The 17128-nt window shown below is 41.5% G+C and overlaps 1 long non-coding RNA gene across 1 annotated transcript in view; it reads right to left on the bottom strand.

Moving 5' to 3' along the window:
- Positions 1-17128, bottom strand: part of LOC138645834 (uncharacterized) — a 35609-nt gene that overhangs the window by 16324 nt on the left and 2157 nt on the right. The window lies entirely within an intron of this gene.

The following is a 17128-nucleotide window of genomic DNA, read 5'->3' as shown; positions in this document are numbered from 1 at the left end:
CGGCTTAGCTTATTACGCTCATATTGTTCAATTAATAAATTTGGTAATTCTTATTAGTGGTGTGTGGCTCTTAATGAATTTGGTGCCTCATACTCCATTGAGCCCTTACATTAGATTAGATAAAAGTCATCAAACCCAAGCTGATTTTGTTGAGCATGTGTTGGGTCCTCTGGTCCAGGACGGAATTCTTGCAGTTAGGGGTGTGTATGGTCACTTTTCCGCTGATCTAATGGTTTTGCCAGACTATAGCATTAATCACTTACCACATTCTTTTATGTCTTCATGCAAGATAACCTGAGAGACATCTTCCGTGGGAGACAATTTTTAGTTACGAGAACATGAGATGTTTGTGTCTTTAGGTGTATGTGTCTTGTGGTCCAAGTAACTAGAGATGGTTGAATCAATTGAAAAACAAGTTCTCCACATTAGAAAAATATATCTGAAAGTTCAATTTGTTGAGAACTGAAATACTGCAAAGCCGTCAATTGCCCTGGAAGTACCTAACACTCTCAATTCTCCTAGGACAGAATCCAACCAATTTCAAGCTCTTTAACACTAAAACAGCCTTACTAATGTCCAAGTAACCAGCAGTCTACTTAATAGCAGTGGACAAAGGGAATTTATATGTGTTTTTTAAATTAAAATTGTCCAAAAATTATCCCTGTAGGTTGCAATCTCATCACGTTGTTGCCACAAATCAGTGGCTCCATCACAGTTTTGATGTAAAGCCATGAAAAACAGGATTCAGCTTTATCCACCGACTGGGCCATTGATTTTTAAGGAAACCGATTGTTAGGTGCCGGGATTCTCCCGCTGCACGGGCTGGATCCCAAGCCTTGTTTGCATCTGCAGTGTCACATTCTGCTTTGACCGCTGCGGGTGCTGCTGAACATAGATGTCGGTCCCAGCATCTTGCTCAGGCTCATGCTATTTGTCTGGTTACTGCTGGCTCTTCAGCCAAGCCTATGGTAACCAGCGGTAGTCAGCGATGAGCAAACGCTCTAGAGACTAAGTCCAGAAATCACCATACTGAGCATGCTCATGATGTAGCGATGTCTCATTGATGGTCGGTCGTCAGCTGCTCTGTTCATGTGGCAGCTCCGGATTGGTCCACGGGCAAGGTCCTGTCTGACCGGGCCAGTATCAACTTATGTTCATGTGTGTATGAACTCTGCTACTGTGTGGTCGGTGTCAGCATGTGCTCAGGGCTGGCACATAGCCGTTAGAATTCTGGCACCTCCAGAGAGGTGTTTGTATGAATTCAGGACTGGCATATAGCCACTAGAATTCCGGCACCTCCGGAGAGGAGTTGTTGCTGACTGTATGACCACTGTGTGCTACCTGCTCCATTAGTGAGCTTCAATCCTCTGTGAGGTTAAGGCTTCTTTTACACATAGTCCGAGGTTAAGAGCTAGGAGGGTACATCATAAACAGAGGGAAGAGACAAAGTCGTAAACAGGTAATGGTTCCAGGTCAAAATACCAGGAGGATAGTGGATCAGAGCAAAGGGCTTAAACAGACGGATGGTCAGAACGAGGTCCAAGGTCAGGCAATGATACATCAGCAAGCAAAATACAAGGCACGGAGTAAACCTACCACACTTAGCTAAAACTACGGCTGAAAGCTCACTGGAAATGCCAGGTCAGTTAAAGAGCTGAACAGCCAAGGGAACCTGGAGCACCCTAAGAGAGCTCAGCACCTTACCAGTCTCAGATTTGACTGCCGAGCTTTCAATAAAAACACAGACAACTCAGCACGCCATTCTCAATGGACCCATAGAAGCGTCAGTCAGACGTGAAATGGCCATAGTCCGTGTTCCTCCCTCCACCTTAATTCCCTTGTTTTTACCTGCACGCCACCAGGAAGATGTCCACATGAACGCGATAAAGGACTTTTAGCCTAAGGATATGTGTGAGTGCTACTTTTCTGTTGATGCTTTCTTGGGTACATCAATGGGACCCTGGAGATTTGCAAACTCTTAAGATAATCTGGTAGGTCTGACATGAAGCGAAGTCTGAGTATAGACTGTTATTTCTGGACCAGCTGTGGGTCTCTTTACCCGAACTCAACAGCCTTATTGGCATATATGAGGCAATCGAGTTTGATTCAGAAGACCCATGGTCAGTCGTGATGACGCAATCCATGATATACGCAGGTCACAATGAACCTTACCTTCAGTCTCCAGGTCTCCAGGGTGGCCTGGTAGAGTTGGAAAGTATGCCTCTACGATGTCCAAGTAACTATTGGGTCATATTTAGAGATTGTTGTAGTCAAGCAACCCCTTTAATGAAGTTGGCATTTTTTGTATTTTTTGTTTCTTGGAGGGTCCACAAGACAATAGTTTCAGTCAGATTTTTTTCTATGCTGAACAGTATAATGATTTGTGAATGGTGATAAATTAAAACGTTCAGAGGAATAGATTATTATACAGGCAGTTCTAATCAATATTTGCATATTTGGCAAGCTCCACATACACTATAGTAGAATTTAATTGGTGTTTTAATATTTGTGCAAAAACAACTAGCGAACCATAAAATCCCAACAATGGTAAAGATCCCTCAGGACTTTTAGCAATTTTTGCTACTCATTTGAAAAACACTGTGTTGTGTATATTCAATTTCGATCTTTCGCAAAAGCTTCCGATTGATTCAATTCAACATCTATTAATAATGAGGGAAGAGTTAAAGGTGGCTGTTTACAGAGGGAAATATATGCAAATGGCGCTATTGTTTCTTTGCAACTTACTCGGAAGTTGTTAATGAAGATTAACAGATTGTTTTTGCACACATTGAGATTTAATAGGGATCAATTAATGTGGTGGTAAATGGATAGGGAATCATATTCATAGAAACACATTTCAGAAATGCAGAGCTATGGAGTAGGAAAAACTCTGGGGCTGTGTTCATCTGGGAACTTTTTAAGTTTCCCCTGACCATGTGTGCTTTCTATGGTTAGACTAAAGCTCCGTGACTCCTAGAGCAGGCGTGATTTTGACACTGTGTTCTTGGACAAATCACATTTCTGTGCCAGGTGCGCATGTCTGATGCTGTGCCCTCTGGCATTGCAGGCCGCCTCCGGCATAAGATGGTCACCTGAGTATTCAGGTAGTTGGCATCCGGACAGTTTCCCTGCACCAGTTCTGCATCGGCCACTTGTCAAACCCAGCTCTGTTACGCTAGTGGGTACCCACTGACCTGCTCTACTATTTTGAACATTATGACATATCCAACACTGCTATACAAACTGACCAGCACTGCTACATCATTGGGCTCTGTTACATTTCTACAGTAAAGGTACCGTCACACTAGACGATATCGCTAGCGATCCGTGGCGTTACAGCGTCCTCGCTAGCGATATCGTCCAGTGTGACAGGCAGCAGCGATCAGGCCCCTGCTGTGCTGTCGCTGGTCGGGGAAGAAAGTCCAGAACTTCATTTGGTCGCTGGACTCCCCGCAGACATCGCTGAATCGGCGTGTGTGACACCGATTCAGCGATGTCTTCACTGGTAACCAGGGTAAACATCGGGTAACTAAGCGCAGGGCTGCGCTTAGTAACCCGATGTTTACCCTGGTTACCATCCTAAAAGTAAAAAAAAACAAACACTACATACTTACCTACAGCCGTATGTCCTCCAGCGCTGTGCTCTGCACTCCTCCTGCTCTGGCTGTGAGCGTCGGTCAGCCGGAAAGCAGAGCGGTGACGTCACCGCTCTGCTTTCCGGCCGCTGTGCTCACAGCCAGAGCAGGAGGAGTGCAGAGCACAGCGCTGGAGGACATACGGCTGTAGGTAAGTATGTAGTGTTTGTTTTTTTTTACTTTTAGGATGGTAACCAGGGAAAACATCGGGTTACTAAGCGCGGCCCTGCGCTTAGTTACCCGATGTTTACCCTGGTTACCAGCATCGTTGGTCGCTGGAGAGCTGTCTGTGTGACAGCTCTCCAGCGACCAAACAGCGACGCTGCAGCGATCCGGATCGTTGTCGGTATCGCTGCAGCGTCGCTAAGTGTGATGGTACCTTAAGTCTCTTGGCCTACTCAGCTCTGCTACATATCTATAAATAAATAAAAGGCTGACCATCACTTCTAAACAGAGAACAAGTGTGAACAGGTGCATACAAGGCGTAGCCACCACCATATATAACCAACAAATAAAGTTGCACTCTGTAAAGCTATAACATGGAAACATGAAATATATGAAATTGGAAATGCATGACTGCTCTAGAAAATAGGAAAAAAATGAATATACTTAGCGCATAAATTGGCCAATTCATGTGTGCCCAGCAGCCAACAACAAGGTGATCCTCTTTGCTGGGAACCTACTGCTATATCACCAGGCTCTGCTACATTTTACAATGATCCTCTTGGTCTGCTATCCTTGCTGTCTGATCCATTGGTAAAATGAATCTTCTGACCTAACTCTGCTATATTGCTGATCTCTGCTAAATTGCTACAGTGTCTGGTGAACTTCTTAGCTCTGCCACATCTTCTCTGCTGTGCCATTTATTAAACTCTGCTTCATCGGTCTCGGGATTCCTTGTTGAATAATACTTTGCTTCCCCAGTTGCCATCTAAGCCTTTACAGCCGCTTTTGCCCCAACCTGCTCATCTCACTGCACCAATGTCCTCTGTCTCTGCTGCCCAACAACCACTAATCCGGACAGAGGGTTTGGAGAATACAACGCGTTAGATGAGTCATAAAACCGTACACATGGCCTTGTGTACATGACTGTATTTTCAATCTGAGTGGGATCTGACAAAACCCTGGATTGCACATGGCCGATTATTTTCTCGTACCAAGCCGGTCCACGGAAACGAATTGCAGCAGAGTTGGATTCAATTATATTGAATTGCACTTGGTTATGCAAGTCAGTGAGTGCATGGAAAACATCAGACTGCACTCGAATGACATCTAAGTGCAGTCTGATTTTCACGGACTGACAGAATGGAGAAGATGGAAATTTATTTTTTTCCCATCTTCTCCTTATTCGAGAAAATCGGATCACACTACGAACAATATCTAAATAAAATGTAATTAGCATAATCGGCCCGATTTTCTCAGATGAAACAAAATACGCTGGTGTGTCCCCAGTATATGGGTGAGGCTTTCAAAACCCCATTTACATGTAGCAGAAAAATCTGTGCATGCCTATTGTGTCACAGATTTGGATTTTCCTTTTACAAAATACAAGACGAGATGTAGAGTAAGTTCACACTCGGCATTCTTTCAGCGAATATTTGATAACTAAAATTAATCGAAAAAAAGACGCTGCAGGAAAAAAGCATGTTTTTCTTGTTTTTTCTTGTGTTATGATGCCTTTTTTTGTGGGTGCTTTTTTGCTGCAGTTTTGGCATGCTAGATGTGTCTCTTGTGCATGCTGATAAATTTTAGCATTGAAAAAGCTGCAAAACAAGATACCTGCATTTATTCACCACTAGGCTTGAGCGAAACGGAACGGACAAATTCAAAAGTCGCCGACTTTTGGCAAAGTCGGGTTTCATGAAACCCGACCCGATCCTAGTGTGGGATCGGCCATGCGGTCGGCGATCTTCGCGCCAAAGTCGCGTTTCGTATGACGCGTTTGGCGCCATTTTTTCAGCCAATGAAGGAGTAAGGGCAGAGAGATGACATAGGTCTTAGGGGCGTGCACGCCTATCGCCATCTTCTCGCTTGTGCGCTGTAGCGATTTGCAAGAGAGAGGGAGAGAGAGAGATTTGCCAATTGACTTTGCATTGGGTTTCGTGTTTCCGTCGATCCCAGACTTTTCGCGATAATCGGCCGATTTTACTTGACTCGACTGTTGAGATAGTCGGGTTTCGCGAAACCCGACTGGACCCTAAAAAAGTAAAAGTCGCTCAACCCTATTCACCACCCATTTAAGTTAATGGGTGAAAAACGCTGATAAAAGAAAGAAGAAAGAAGTGACATATTTTATGCCCAAAATCCACGCAAATCATAAAATACTGATGGCAAAAAAAAAAAACCCCAATGTGTGTGCATGAGATTTCTGAAATCTCATAGGCTTTGCTGATACTATAAAATGAAGCTGAAAACCGGCATAAAAAAACGTATCAAAAATTCCTAGTGTGAACTTAGCCTAAAGCAAAGGGAAATAGCTGGAACGAGCCATGGATTTGCAAATTGGATGAAAACGCACCAAACATCTGTTTAACAATTTAACGTCAATTTTTGTATTTACGATGGGAAACTTTTAATATCAATGCAACGTGTGTGCATGCTTACAAAACTTCATTTCATAAGACCACGCTGCCTGCAAAATTTTTTTTTTTTCAAAGCTCCCATCTTAACAGTGGTTTTACAGGCCATATTGATGTTAGATATAAATGTGCCTTGTGCTTACCCTAGCTAGATTTCGCTGGCTTAGCCTGATAACAAATGTCAACATTATTGAAGAGTACGCCTGCCAAGATTCGGTGTTTAGCTGATCTGGTCTGTCATCGCATTGTCCCTGCTCAGGTGGAGAATCACAATTCCACAACATTAGTCAAGAGCTCTTAATGAAATCCACAATCTTTAGCGCTGGGGAGAAATTGTAAGAACTGCACAAATTATATTTGCACAGACGTAATGCAGCATTTCCCCATATTACTTTGTTTGCACGTGTTTGGAGATTTATTAAACCTGCCTCTCTCTTTTATGAAATAATTAATCTTTTTTCTTTACTAAATTTATGAGAAAACACATCGATGGTTAGAAATAAAAAAAAAAAAATGTAATGAATAAGAAAATGACTTTAAAGTAGAATGTATCCCTAAAAATGGATAGGAATCTTTTTTTTTTTTACCTTGGGAATTTTGTGGGAATTCCAACAATCTTACTAAATAAAAACAAAACAAACAATCAAAATAAATAAAGATAAAATAAACAAAACATTACATCAAAGTTTATTGTGATTGATTTTTTTTCTAGCAATTTTTTACTCTCTTTCATTAAGTGCGGACAAGAGGATCTGGTTGATTATGCTTATCACACTCTGATCAAACTGAGGTGAAGATGGAGAAAAAAAAAGTCTCCTTCTTCTCCATTGTTTCAGTTTGTAGAAAACAGGCTGCACTCAGATATCACCCGAGCGTAGTCTGATTGTTTCCACGGACTCATTGACTTGCATGACTGAATACAATCCAAATACTGAATCACGCTCATTCACTTAAGGCATGTGCACGGCCCCATAGAATAACATTGGTCCGAGTGTGAGCCAATGTTTTGTCGGTTCACACTCGGATCAAAAATACAGCCATGTCCGCGAGATTTATAGCGAATCTATCATCAGATTTAACATGATAACCTGCATAAATCATTTCATAGATCTTAGACCTGATGAAACTGGACTACTTTACATATTCATGTTAGGCTATGTTCACATGTTGAGTTCTTTCTGCAGGACTTTAAAAAAAATGCAAATAAAAAGCTGCTTTTTTTCAGTAGCAGCAAATCTGTGAGATGTCAGAAATCTCATGCACAGGCTTGTTTTATTTTTCCTGACCTGGTTTTAAGAACTGCAGTGTTTTTGAAATCTGCAGGATGTCATTCCATTCCGCATCTTTGCAGCATTTTTTCACCAGCAAAAACTATGAGAATGGAAAAAATGCTGCAAAAAACACAAGCGTTTTTGTGATGATTTCACAGCATTTTTGAGGTGTTTATGGTGAATAAAAATAAATTTATTGAACATGTACTGTAAACAAAAAACATGTAAACCTCAAAAAATCATGGCAAAATGCCACAAAAAAACACAACAAAATGTATTTTTACTTCCAAGAGAGCATGTTTTGGCTGCAGAAAAAATGCATGAAAAACACTGGGTGTGAACATAGCCTAAAGGCCCCTTCACATTAAGCGATGCTGCAGCGATACCGACAACGATCCGGATCGCTGCAGCGTCGCTGTTTGGTCGCTGGAGAGCTGTCACACAGACAGCTCTCCAGCGACCAACAATCCCGAGGTCCCCGGTAACCAGGGTAAACATCGGGTTACTAAGCGCAGGGCCGCGCTTAGTAACCCGATGTTTACCCTGGTTACCAGCGTAAAAGTAAAAAAAAAAAACACTACATACTTACCTACCGCTGTCTGTCCCCGGCGCTGTGCTCTGCACTCCTCCTGTACTGGCTGTGAGCACAGCGGCCGGAAAGCAGAGCGGTGACGTCACCGCTCTGCTTTCCGGCTGACCGACGCTCACAGCCAGTACAGGAGGAGTGCAGAGCACAGCGCTGGAGGACAGACGGCGGAAGGTAAGTATGTACTGTTTTTTTTTTTTTTTACTTTTATGCTGGTAACCATGGTAAACATCGGGTTACTAAGCGCGGCCCTGCGCTTAGTTACCCGATGTTTACCCTGGTTACCAGTGAAGACATCGCTGGATCGGTGTCACACACGCCGATCCAGCGATGTCTCCAGGGAGTCCAGCGACCAAATAAAGTTCTGGACTTTGTTCAGCGACCAACGATCTCCCAGCAGGGGCCTGATCGTTGGTCGCTGTCACACATAACGATTTCCGTAACGATATCGTTGCTACGTCACAAAAAGCAACGATATCGTTAACGATACCGTTATGTGTGAAGGTACCTTAAGAATGTCTGTATAATCCTTATATTAAAATTAGCATTTTATGATCTCAGCTATGGAGTGAGAGCTCATGAGTCCAAGGGTATTCAGTCTCCGTCCACTTTAACTTATTGTTTTCACATTCCTTGACACACCCACAGTGCACTTACAGACTGATTTGCATATAGCTTCTATGGCAGTTTACTCAAGACTGGCGCACCGGTTATCTATCACCATTGACAATAGTGATGTTGTTTCTGAAAAAAGAAAAACATTTTTTCCAACCCCGATAAATTCTTCATAGGCTTCTTACCTGGACATCATCACAAGTTCAAGTTTAGTCTAGGCTGACACAAATCCTGCAAAATAATACTAAAATGACCATGAATTTTAATGACACTGGACAATATGGAAATAAAAAAAATCACTGTAATGACTTGGAAAAGATTCTGAGAAAGTATGATCTAGTGTGATTATTGTGTTATTATTTTTAAAAATGTTTTACATATTTATTTAATAAAATTAAATACTTAGAGACGGCCATATTGGATACACATGTTTTTGTCCTACATTGTCGGTAAAGTCAGTGCTGCAGGGTGTGTAAGCCTTAAAGGGAACCTGTCACCTGAATTTGGCGGGACTGGTTTTGGGCCATTTGGGCGGAGTTTTTGGGTGTTTGATTCACCCTTTCCTTACCCGCTGGCTGCATGCTGGCCACAATATTGGATTGAAATTAATTCTCTGTCCTCCGTAGTACATGCCTGCGCAAGGCAAGATTGCCTTGCGCAGGTGTGTACTACAGAAGAAAGAGAATGAACTTCAATCTAATATTGCGGCAAGCATGCAGCCAGCGGGTAAGGAAAGGGTGAATCAAACACCCAAAAACTCCGCCCAAATGACCCAAAACCAGTCCCGCCAAATTCAGGTGACAGGTTCCCTTTAAGGCAGCAGCCATGAGTATCCCATAGTGTCAGGTCTTTGGCTGCTTCTCCACACCCCGCTCCTCTTGACTGACAACACTCTTGCTGTACAATAACAGAGGGAGAGACCTGTCAATATGCATAAGTAGGGCACGGACAGGCCTCTAGGACTAGTCCTTGTAGGTGCATCATTCCCATCCAGCTTTTAAAGCATATTTTCTCTGAAAAGCTGCAGCATTATAGAGTAAAACATTCATGGAAACAAAAAATGACCCAAGAATTCAGGCAACATGGATCAGCTGTAAGTTCTCTTTAAAGGGAACCTGTCACCCCGAAAATCGCGGGTGAGGTAAGCCCACCGGCATCAGGGGCTTATCTACAACATTCTGTAATGCTGTAGATAAGCCCCCGATGTATCCTAAAAGATGAGAAAAAGAGGTTATATTATACTCACCCAGGGGCAGTCCCGATGCTGGTCCGGTCCGGGGCATCCCATCTTCATCAGATGACGTCCTCTTCTTGTCTTCATGCTGCGGCTCTGGCGCAGGCGTGCTTTGTTGAGGGCAGAGCAAAGTACTGCAGTGCGCAGGCGCCAGGAAAGGTCAGAGAGGCCCGGCGCCTGCGCACTGCAGTACTTTGCTCTGCCCTCAACAGGGCAGGCAAAGCACGCCTGCGCCAGAGCCGCAGCATGAAGCCAAGAAGAGGACGTCATCTGATGAAGATGGGAGGCACCGGACCCAGACCAACAGTGGGACCGCCCCAGGGTGAGTATAATCTAATGTCTTTTTCTCATCTTTTAGGATACATCGGGGGCTTAGCCACAGCATTACAGAATGCTGTAGATAAGCCCCTGATGCCGATGGGCTTACCTCACCCGCGATTTTTGGGGGTGACAGGTTCCCTGTAATATCAGCAAAGTATTCATAGATTAAAAGGCATCTGTCAGTAGGATCAACCCTCCTATGGACATACAGGTCATAGAAAGTTGAATAAATGACACTTTGATGTCTACGATTTGATGTTTTATTATAAAGTAATCCACATTTTTAAAAAAAAAATATGTAAATTGACTGTTAATATCTATGGGCCGGATATAGATCCCCCTGAGAATCTGTTTCAGAGCTTATTTTAAATGAAAGGAAGCATTACCAGTATGAGACATGTAATGACAGATAGTCTGCTCCCCTGATTGAAAGGTCTTACACTGATAATTCTCCCTTTCATATGAAATAAGCTCTGGAGGCAGATTCTTGGGGAGATCTATGTCTGGCCCATAGATCTTATTAGTTATTTACATATTGAGAAAAACTTGGATTTTTCTGGAATCAGACATTGGATCACAGAGATCAAGGGATCATTTTATTAAACTTTCTATGACCTGCATGTCCATATAGACGGCTTAGGAGAGTAGAGCCTGCTGACAGATGAGATTGGGAAAAAACAGGTTTGTAAAGGTTAACTTTAAAGGCAGAATCATTTTGTTTTCAAGGGAGATAAGTCACTGACAGAGGTGTCTTTTTTGTTTTCAGGGGGAAAGTCACTGACAGAGGTGTCTTTTACTGACGCTTAGAACATGTGTATGGAAATTGTTTATACAGTCTCTAGGAAAAAATGGAGTACAAAGCATGAATGTACTTAATGTTATTTGTAGTGTACTGTATATTGTTGGTTTACGCCTTATCTCACCTTCAGCAATAGAATAGAGTTGTAATTCATTGAATTCCACACCCACTAATCAGAATGACATGACTCTGCTCACCCTGTCCTATTCTACACAGCAAAGCTACAAAGCAAAAACTAAGAAATTTACCACTATCCATTTTCAGCTGGTTGACTATGTGTTGTATTGACTTTTTGAGTCTTGCTGAAGAGTATGTAGAAGTAGAGATCTGTATCTATCCCATTTTAAGTGGTTCTTTTTTGGCAATTGGGAGTCATGACCCTGCAATTTAAAGCGGTTTAACAGCTACAAAAATGTAAGCTTATTTTAATTTAGTGTTATTTAGAAAAAAATGGAGGCTCAACAAGTACACAGAGCTTAAATCAATACTATTGAGTGACCTTAGAGAACCTTTTACATTTAATGAAACTTGATAAGAGCACTTGTTTATAGGAACCGCACTTAACCGGCACTTTGGTTCTTCAAAGTTCGTCAGTCTACAGGAAACTGTGGGATACTTATATTGTTTTATCCAAAGCTCTCAGTAAACAAGTCACACTTTTTATTCCATATAGTGGTGATCAACTGTACAAGGTAATATCCTTCTCCCTGAAGATGAAAGTAAGGACTTTAACTATTTTCATGTGTATGACGACTTTGCCAGCGAGAACCATTGGCTTAATGTCAGAAAATAATTAGAAGTAGAGCTGATGGTGGGAAATGATTTCAAAAAGCCTTGGTAATAATTATAGGCAAATTAACTGCTTTAATGAGCCACTTACACAGCAGCAATGCTGGGGAAGGAGAGATTGAAGCGGATCGTGTTTCATTTCTTAAGCTTGAGTGTCTTCCTTGCTTTCTCCTCGGGGATTATGCACACGACCATTATGGTTCCGTACAACTTCTGGGTTTTATGGAGCCGTAATAAAGCACATATTTAAGTCTAAAGGTGTCCCATTGTACCTCTGTACAAATCTGACAAAAATAGTCATGGCAGGAAGCATTGTTGTATGGAGGCACCATATGGTAGCTCCATAGTGAATTTTTGATACTTTTATAGAGCATGGGTTGAGTAATCCTAGAATTTACCTTGAATCTGTTCAGACAAGAGATAATTTTGTTATGAGATCCCTCCACAATTCGCATGCTAATTTACATAATATATATAATATAATGATATAATACATAATATTATAATTTCATTTATATAACGCCAACATATTCCGCAGCAGTTTACGATTAAGCGGGGACATGTATAAACAAAGACATTACAAAGTAACACTTAATTCCAGTTACAGGAGGAGCGAGGGTCCTGCTCGCAAGCTTGCAAACTATAAGGAAATTGGGGGGACACAATAGGCAAAAAGTGCTTGTCATGTACGGTTCGGTCATCAACATAATAGAGGTTTTTAAATAAGTTGCATGACCCGGTCATCAGTCAGTGTCAAAGTACAGTCGGCAAGCGCTATTGTGTGCATGGATGAATTTGAAAGGGGAAATGGGTAAGAGTTAGACTAGTGAAGAGAGGTGATAGATACACCTAAAGAGTTGTGGTTTTAGAGCACACTTAAAAATGTGGTGGTTAGATACATATCAGTCTGATCATCTGGAGTTGTGCATTCCAGAAAACTGGTGAAGCTCAAGAGAGAGTCTTGGAGACAGAAGTCGAAGATTTGAATTACAGAGGATGGTAGTCTTAAATCAGTTTCAAAATGGACAGCATGGGTAGGGTGATAGATAGAGATAAGGTAGGAGATGCAGGGTGTTGCATAACTGTGGAGAGATTTGCGGGTGAGAGAGATAAGTTTGTATTGTATTCTGGGCAACTAGTGCAATGACTGGCACAGGGTGGAGGAATCGGTGTAGCAGCTGGACAGGAATATGACCCGGGTTGCTGCATTCAGGATGGATTGGAGAGGAGAAAGTTTAGTAAGAGGGAGACTGATTAGTAGAACATTGCAGCAGACAGTAACAGTTTTTTGTGTTTCAAAGGTGAGAAAAAGTCTGATTCTGTAGAATTTCTTAAGGTGCAGGTGACATGAGTGAGTGATTTTATATGGGGAATAAAGGAAAGTTCAGTGTCAAATATGACGACTAGAGAGTGAGCATGCTGCTTGAGAATTATGGTTGAACCACCCAGGGCAATTACAATATCAGGTATAGGTAGGTTAGTAGAGGGAGGAAACGTGTGAAGTTCAGTTTTGGAGAGATTCAGTTTCAGAAAGGAGGAGGACATGATGTTATGCTGGTGTGATGTCAGGAGAAAATGTTTATAATTGGGAGTCATCGGCATAGAGATAGTACGGGAAACCAAATCTGCTAATGGTTTGTCTAATAAGGGTAGAGTACAGAGAGAAGAGGGGTCTAGGACTGAACCCTGAGAGACCCTGACAGTAAGAGGATTAGAAGACAAAATAGAAGACCTCCATGGTGAAGTCCTGGTAATAAGAAATAGGGCAGAGTTGATTCAATCTGCTAACTTGGTGGAGTTGTGCAGGTCAGGCACAACTTTGATGAGAGTAGTAGTGAAGTGGTATTCTTTGCTGCTCCACCAATTGAAGCTGAAAAATTAAAAAAAAACAAGAGAGAAGTTTCTTTGAGATCAATACAGTGGCGCATAGTGACGAGGAGCTGGTGATCCACAGTATTGAATGCTGCAGAAAAATCCAGGACAATCAGCAGGGAGCAGTAACCACTGGATTTAGCTGTTAGTAGATCATAGAATCATAGAATGTTAGAGGTGGAAGGGAACTCAAGGGTCACCGTGTCCAACCCCCTGCTCAATGCAGGATTCACTAAACCATCTCAGACAGATGTCTGTCCAGCCTCTCTTTGAAGACTTCCATTGAAGGAGAACTCACCACATCTTGTGGCCGCCTGTTCCACTCATTCATCACAGTCACTGTCAAAAAGTTTTTTTCTAATATCTAATCGGTATCTTCTCCCTTTCAATTTCATTCCATTGCTTCTTGTGTTTCCATGTGCAAATGAGAATAAGGATGATCCCTCTACACCGTGTCATCCCTTCAGATATTTGTAGACAGCAATTAAATTTCCTCCTTAGACTTCTTTTTTGCAAGCTAAACATTCCCAATGCCTTTAACCATTCCTCGTAGGACATACTTTGCAGTCCGCTCATCATCCTGGTAGCTGTTTTCTGGACTTGCTCCAGTTTTTCAATGTCTTTTTTAAAATTTGGTGCCCGGAACTGGACACAGTATTCCAGATGAGGCCTGACCAAGATGGAGTAGAGGGGGATAATTACTTAACATGATCTAGACTCTATGCTTCTCTTAGTACATCCTAGAACTGTGTTTGCCTTTTTTTGCTGCTGCATCACACTGTTGACTCATGTGTACTCTGTGATCTATTAGTATAGCCAAGTCTTTTTCACATGAGCTGTTGCTTACCTCTATTCTTCCCATTCTATAGATGTAATTTTCATTTTTCTTGCCCAGATGTAGAATCTTGCATTTCTCCCTGTTAAATACCATTCTATGTTTGTTAGCTATCCCTCCTAGCTTTGCATCGTCTGCAAATTTGATTAGTTTACCTTCAGTTCAATTAACTGGGTCACTTATAAAAATGTTGAACAACACTAAGGCTAAGACAGAGCTTTGTGATACTTGAAATACTTTTCCACCTTATTATCACTCTTTGAGTAAGATCACTGAGCCAGTTATGAATCCGCCTAACCGTAGCCTTGTTAATCCCATACTTGGTCATGTTTTCAATAAGGATAGTATGAGATACTTTATCATATGCTTTGCTGAAGTCGAGACATACTATATCTACCACATTTCCCTGACCCACCCAGTCAGTGATTCCATCATAGAATAAAATTAGATTAGTCTGGCATGACTTGTTTGCTTCAAACCCATGCTGGCTCTGGTTAATTACTGTATTCTTATCAAAGTACTTACATACATGCTGTTTAAAAAACTGTTCAAAATATTTCCTGGTATAGATTCTGGAATTTCCTGGCTCCATCTTCTTTCTTTTTTTGAACATAGGGACAATATTTGCCCTTCTCCAATCTTCTGGGACTTCTCCTGTTTTACGGGATTTTTCATAGATTCTGGCTAGTGGTCCTACAATTTCCTCTGCTAACCCTTTCAGTACTCTATGATGTAATTCATCTGGACCAGAAGATTTAAATTCATTTAAATTAGCTAAGTGTTCCCTCACCATTAGAAACTTTAGTAAGGGCAGTTTCAGTAGAGTGTAAAGAGTGGAAACCGGATTGTAAATAGTCAAGAGAGTTATCTGAGAGATAGCGGATTAAACAATAGTGGAACAGGCATTTCAGGAGTTTAGAAATGAGCGGGAGATTAGAGACATGTCAGTAGTTAGCAGCGCAGGTCTTGTTGAGTGATGTTTTTATGTATGAGGGAAAGATTCTGGAAGAAAGAGAGAGGTTACATATTTAAGTTAGGTGGGCTGTGGCAGCCGGGGGAAGGACTGAAGAAGATGTGAGGGAATAGGGTCTTTGGTGCAAGTTTTAGGTTGAGCAGGGTTGCAAACTTAACTTTTTATTTTTTCCAGACAAAAAATCACAGATAGACATGATTTTTTATGGACACATTGCAAAACTATAATAAGGCATTATGATTATATGTGATACATGTCTACAGCCCATAATCCTGATATGAGGACATTAGCTACATTCAATGTAAATTGTAAATAATGATTATTTCAGTCACAATAATCTGCATAAGTTTCCTCAGCCTTAAAAAATCACAGATGTCTTAAATTTTTTAGTGCAAAAAAGTGACCTATTTTTACAAACTCTCTAGGAAATTCAGGACGTTTGCAACCCTGAGGGCGAGACGATGTGAGGACTTTGGTAACTTCTTCTGTGACAGGTTCAAAGGTGGAAAGTGAACTTGAAATACACTCCCTATAGTACAATGCACAGCCCATAGTCCTCCAATATAGTATAATGCACAGCCCATAGTCTTCTCAATAGTATAATGCCCAGTCAATAGTCCTCCATATAGTATAATACATCCCATAGTCCTCCATATAATATAGTGCACAGTCCTCCATTTAATATAATGCACAGCTCATAGTCCTCTCTATAGTATAATGCACAGCCCATAGTCCTCCATATAGTATGATGCACAGCCCATAGTCCTCCCTATAGTATAATGCACAGCCCATAGTCCTCCCTATAGTATAATGCACAGCCCATAGTCCTCCCTATAGTATAATGCACAGCCAATAGTCCTCCCTATAGTATAATGCACAGCCCATAATCCTCCATATAATATACTCCACAGTCCTTAGTCCTCCATATAGTATAATGAACAGACCATAGTCCTCCATATAATATACTGCACAGCCAAAGTACCACCCTATAGTATAATGCACAGCCCATATTCCTCCCTATAGTATAATGCACAGCCCATAGTCCTCCCTATAGTATAATGCACAGCCCATAATTCTCCATATAATATACTCCACAGTCCTTAGTCCTCCATATAATATAATGAACAGACCATAGTCCTCCATATAATATACTGCACAGCCAAAGTACCACCCTATAGTATAATGCACAGCCCATATTCCTCCCTATAGTATAATGCACAGCCCATAGTCCTCCCTATAGTATAATGCACAGCCCATAATTCTCCATATAATATACTCCACAGTCCTTAGTCCTCCATATAATATAATGAACAGACCATAGTCCTCCATATAATATACTGCACAGCCCAAAGTACCACCCTATAGTATAATGCACAGTCCATAGTCCTCCATATAGTATAATGCACAGCCCGTAGTCTTCTCTATAGTATAATGCACCGTCAACAGTCCTCCATATAGTAAAATGTATCCCATAGTCCTCCTTATAATATAATGCATAGCCCATAGTCATCCATATAATATAATCCACAGGCTATAGTCATCCATATAATATAATGCACAGCCCATAGTCATCCATATGATAAAATGACCAGCCCATTGTCATCCGTCTCTGCCATGCA

This window comes from Ranitomeya imitator, chromosome 7, assembly GCF_032444005.1.
Source record: "Ranitomeya imitator isolate aRanImi1 chromosome 7, aRanImi1.pri, whole genome shotgun sequence".
Lineage (NCBI taxonomy): Eukaryota > Metazoa > Chordata > Amphibia > Anura > Dendrobatidae > Ranitomeya > Ranitomeya imitator.
The sequence above is the reverse complement of the archived record's forward strand: the minus strand, read 5'-3'. Positions and strand labels throughout refer to the sequence as shown.